Genomic DNA, 5985 nt, shown 5'->3' with positions numbered 1-5985 from the left:
CCATCAAACAATGACAACAATCTAGTCTTTAAGCATTCTCTAAGACTTAGTGAAATTACAAGTGTTTCTAGAATGCACGTCAACCTACAAGACTCAACATCACTTTAACGCTATCACTACACTCGCATCAATATCACAAATCAATTGGTAAAGCAACGCAAAAGGGATCATGGTATATGCATCAGCTAAATGACATAATAAATAAAGCTATAAAAAAAACAAAAAAAAAACTATATGGCAAAAATATGTAATTATATGAACTAAACTATCATGAATATGCAACTATATGACACACGCACAGAATATTCCTTAACTACCACCCCCAAACTTAAAATCTTCACTGTCCCCAGTGAAGGTAGTAGAAAGGAACACAGGGTATACCTACTCAGAGAAATCATCATCATCACCCTCAGAGGGTGGAGTATCAGGAGGTGGATACGCAGAGTCCTCACCAAAAATGGGCCATTGGATGTCAGCTCCAAGGCCTCTGAAAGCAGTCCCAAGTGCAAGGGTGACCTCCTGAGCAAACCTGCTCTGCGTCTCGTACATAGCATTCATCCTCCTCGACAGTCTCCTATATTGGGCATTAGCCATCCCAGCACCCTCCTGAGCTCTAGAAGAGCCTGCCTCATCACGCCCCGGTCTCGCCATGGTAGAACCAGCTACTGGACGCCCTCCTGGAAGACGATAACCCAGCCCATGCTCCTCGGGCTCTCCACCAGTCCACTCCTGCATCGTATTCAGAGTCCCAGAATCAATAGGAGCGGCCGGCAGCTGCAACTGCTCGTGAGAAGACCACTGAACACCCACTGTTCGGCAAAGCTTTGTAACAGTAGATGCATAAGGGATGTTCATGTGCTTCGCTCCCCTCAAAAACTTCAGAATTCCTTGGTAAATGAACTCACCAAGGTCCACATAGTACTCCTCATTCAAAATACCCCATAACAACTGTGATCTCTCAACTGTAATCTCATGTACATGTGAAGTAGGCAGAATATTAGCACAAATAAAGGCATTCCATGCACGGGCATACCTATTCATCGCAATCACCGGAAAATGACGATACTCGTTAGTCCCAGTCTTGAACGTCCAAACCGTGCCCGACCTACAGAGAGTAGCACAAATCAGGTCCAAGTCAAAATCTTCAGCAGTCTTCTCATTCCAATTCTCCTCCATAGGCTTCCTCTGTCGCTGCCCAATCACATGGCGAATCGCTTCCGGATGATAATCCACCGTCATCCCCCGCACAACAGAAAACCCATTCTTTTCAGCTTTCGCGTTCGCATAGAACTCGCGAACCACGCTCATCGGAACCGCCTCCGGTGACTCACAGAAAGAAATCTACCCCTTTTTAGCAATTATCGGCAACAACTCACCATCCCTCCCCGATGGTAAGAATCCGCTCTCCTTCAAGATCGGCTTACCCAGAAGCCTAGTATACTCCTCCTCAGCAGCCCTATCAAACAAATGAGGTCTCGCAGCAGTACCCCTCCACGAATCAGCAGTAGGAACAGTGATGTTGCTATCAATCGTCCTGGATCTCTTAGGTGCCATTGAAACTGAGAAAAAAGTGTTTAAGATTTGTGTTTTTGAATATGGGAGAGAGATTTAAGGTTTGAAAGTGTATGGGGGAGTATATGGAATAGTTGTATGTATATATAGGGTAGAGATTAGGTTAAAATTTGATTAGGAGTGGGGTTGAGGGTTAAAAATGTGGGTAATGGGAAGATAATTCGTGGGTAGTGGGGTTGTGTTTGTATTTTTATGTTTTTTCTGATTTTTCTGGATTTTTCTAAGGCTTAAAAAAAAATTCTACTAGTCGGGCCCTGAGCGGTCGCTCAGCAGAGCTGAGCGGGCGCTCAGGGGTCTTCTGGAAAAATAATTTTCTTGCCCTGTTTTTCTGATTTTTTTGTGGTTTTTGATAGGTTACTAACTTCTAAGGGTTCCTATAGTCACAAATCATGGGTTGCCTCCCAAGAAGCGCTTCTTTTTCGTCATTAGCTTGAGGTATCGTACCTTACTCAAGTCGACAATAAAACGGCACTAACCACTTCCCGGTTTGCCGTGTCCCCATAGTAATGCTTCAAACGCTGACCATTAACCTTGAACGCTTGGCCCAGATCATTCTAAAAAATCTCCACCGCTCCATGTGGAAACACAGTTTTGACATTAAAAGGTCCAGACCACCTTGATTTCAACTTTCCAGGAAAAAGTCAGAGACGAGAGTTGAATAAAAGAACTTGCTGCCCCGGCACAAAAGACTTAGGATTTAACTTCCTGTCATGCCATCTTTTCACTTTTTCCTTGTACATTTTGTTGTTCTCGTACGCTTGGAGTCGAAATTCATCAAGTTCATTTAGCTGAAGCATTCGCTTCTTCCCAGCTGCATCTAGATCAAGGTTCAACTTCTTCAACGCCCAATAAGCCTTATGCTCAAGCTCCGCAGGTAAATGACATCCCTTACCATAAACAAGTTGAAACGGGGACATCCCAAGTGGAGTCTTGTATGTTGTTCTGTAAGCCCAAACAGCTTCATCGAGCTTTAAAGACCAATCTTTCCATGACGGACAAATAACTGTCTCTAGAATGCGCTTGATCTCTCTATTAGACACTTCTGCTTAACCATTTATTTGCGGATGATAGGCAGTAGCAACACGATGATTCATATTGTAGCGCTGCATCATAGAAGTGAACTTACGGTTGCAGAAATGCGACCCCTCATCACTTATGATTACTCGTGGCATTCCAAACCTTGTGAAAATCTGCTTATGAAGAAAATTCAACACTACCTTTGCATCATTCGTCGGTAGAGCCTTGACTTCTACCCATTTTGAGACATAATCGACTGCCAGCAAGATGTACTGATTATTGCAAGACGAGACAAATGGCCCCATGAAATAGATTCCCCAAACATCAAAGACCTCGACTTCAAGTATCACATTTAACGGCATATCATCCTTCCTCGTAAGATTCCCCACTCTTTGACAACGATCAAACCTTAAAACGAACTGATGAGCATCCTTAAATAAAGTAGGACAGAAAAAACCTGCTTGCAGAATACGAGCTGCCGTCTTCTCACCACCATAATGTCCACCATAAACTGTGGAGTGGCAGTCTCGTAATATCCCCTCCGTCTCACAGAATGGGATACATCTCCTGATGATCTGGTCACCTCCTTGTCTAAACAAATACGGTTCATCCAACATATACCACTTCACCTCATGTATAAACTTCTTCTTTTGAGCTGCATTCATATTAGGAGGCATTATATTGCTGACAAGATAGTTCACAATATCTGCGAACCATGGCTCTTCCTCCTGAACTGCGAACAACTGCTCATCCGGAAAAGATTCATTGATCAATGTCTTATCATGTGAAGTAGAATCGGGATTCAACAATCTAGAGAGATGGTCAGCTACTTGATTCTCAGTACCTTTTCGATCCTTGATCTCTAACTCAAATTCCTGTAGCAAGAGCACCCAACGAATGAGTCTAGGCTTCGAATCCTTTTTGGAAACCAACTAGCGAATGGCCGCATGATCAGTGAACACTGTCACCTTTGTCCCAAGCAAATAAGATCAAAATTTTTCAAAATAAAGACTATAGCCAAGAGCTCCTTCTCAGTAGTGGTGTAGTTCATTTGAGCTCCATTTAGAGTCTTACTATCATAGTAGACCACATGAAAAAGATTATTCTTGCGCTGCCCAAGAACTGCTCCCACCACATAATCACTCGCATCACACATCATCTCAAAAGGCTCTGTCCAATCAGGTGCCGTAATAACTGGTGCAGTTATCAAACTCTTCTTGAGAGTCTCGAATGCCGCCAAGAATTCATCATCGAATTTAAAAGGCACATCCTTCTCGAGCAAGTTGCACAACGGCTTAGATATCTTCGATAAGTCCTTAATGAAACGTCGATAAAAACCCGCATGACCAAGAAAACTACGGATTCCCTTCACAGAAATAGGTGGTAGAAGATTTTCAATGACTCCCACCTTAGCCTTCTCCACCTCGAGACCCTTGCTAGAGACCTTATGCCCAAGAATAATGCCTTCACGCACCATAAAGTGACATTTTTCCCAATTGAGCACCAAATTAGTTTCCACACACCTTTTGAGCACCGCACGAAGATTGTTCAAATATTCATCATACGAATGTCCAAAGACGGAGAAGTCGTCCATGAACACCTCGACATTATTTCCAATCATATCAGAGAATATAGTCATCATACATCGCTGAAAAGTGGCAGGTGCGCCATATAAGCCAAACGAAACTCTGCGAAAAGAAAACGTGCCAAATGGACAAGTGAAGTAGTCTTTTCTTGATCCTCTGATGCAATACATATCTGATTATACCCCGAATATCCATCCAGAAGATAATAATACTCATGACTGGCTAACCTGTCAAGCATCTGATCAATAAATGGAAGAGGGAAGTGATCCTTCCTCGTGGCCTTGTTCAACTTTCTGTAATCCATGCATACCCTCCATCATGTGACTGTTCGAGTGGGGATGAGCTCATTCTTCTCATTTGCTACCACAGTAATACCTCCTTTCTTAGGTACATATTGCACGGGGCTCACCCAAGAACTGTCAGAAATAGGATATATGATTCCTGCATCCAGCCACTTCAGAATTTCTTTCTTCACCACTTCTTTCATGATAGGATTAAGTCATCACTGTTGATCAACAGTCGGCTTACTACCTTCCTCTAGCAGAATTTTATGCATGCAAAATGAGGGGTTGATCCCCTTTATGTCTGCTATCGTCCATCCGATAGCCGATTTGAATTCTCTCAAGATCCTCAAGAGCTTGTCCTCCTCACTACCTGAAAGGTCAGATGCAATAATAACAGGTAAAGTAGATGCATCACCAAAAAAAACATACCTCAAGTGTTCAGGCAATGGTTTAAGCTCCAAAGTAGGTGCTTCCTCAATAGATGGTTTGAGCTTTCCTTCAACATTTTTGAGGTCAGAAGTACCAAGAGATTCAAATGGTATGTCTAGCTTTCGCCTCCAAGGAGAAGAATTTAGATATTGTAGTTGCTCATTGCCATCCTCATCATCACTGTCAAAGTCCCACACTAAGGCTTTCTCTAATGCATCAGACATTAGCATATGATCAAGTTCTGAAGTAACCGCAGAATCAATCAAATCCACCTTTAAGCACTCCTCGTCTTCTGTAGGGAATTTTATCGCTTTAAACACATTGAATGTCACATTATGATCCTGCACCCGTATAGTAAGTTCTCCTTTCTGCACATATATCAAGGTACGGCCTGTAGCCAAGAAAGGTCTCCCCAAGATTATGGGAATCTTCTTATCTTCCTCAAAATCTAGAATAACAAAGTCTGCCGGAAAGAAGAGCTTATCCACCTTTACTAGCACATCCTCCACTATGCCTCATAGGTATGTAATTGAACGATCAGCCAATTATAGAGACATGTAGGTGGGCTTTGGATCAGACAAATTCAACTTTTTGAAGATAGACAACGGCATCAGATTGATGCTCGCTCCCAAATCGCACAGGCACTTGTCAAAAGACAACTTGCCAATGGTGCAAGGAATGGTGAAGCTACCTGGATCTTTAAGATTTGGAGGTAATTTTTGTTGCAGCACAACACTGCACTCTTCTGTTAGAGCAACGGTCTCAAAGTCATCCAGTTTCACCTTCCTTGAAAGAATACTCTTCATAAATTTCGCATAACTAGGCATTTGCTCCAGAGCCTCAGCGAAAGGTATGTTGATGTGAAGTTTCTTGAACACCTCCAGAAACTTACCAAACTGCTTATCCAGCTTTTGTTGTTGCAATCTCTTAGGGAAAGGTGGTGGAGGATAGAGCTATTTCTCCCCTGAATTACCCTCAGGCAGGGTGTGTTCAACAGTAGTCTTTCTTGGTTCCGCCGCTTTCTCCTTTTACTTAGCTTCTTCATCACCAACTTCAGCTTCTCCGTCTTTTGGTTTTTCAGCATCAGCAACTTTTCC

This window comes from Apium graveolens, chromosome 6 (genome assembly GCF_009905375.1).
Source record: "Apium graveolens cultivar Ventura chromosome 6, ASM990537v1, whole genome shotgun sequence".
In the NCBI taxonomy this organism is placed as follows: Eukaryota; Viridiplantae; Streptophyta; class Magnoliopsida; order Apiales; family Apiaceae; genus Apium; species Apium graveolens.
Note: the sequence above shows the minus strand (reverse complement) of the source record.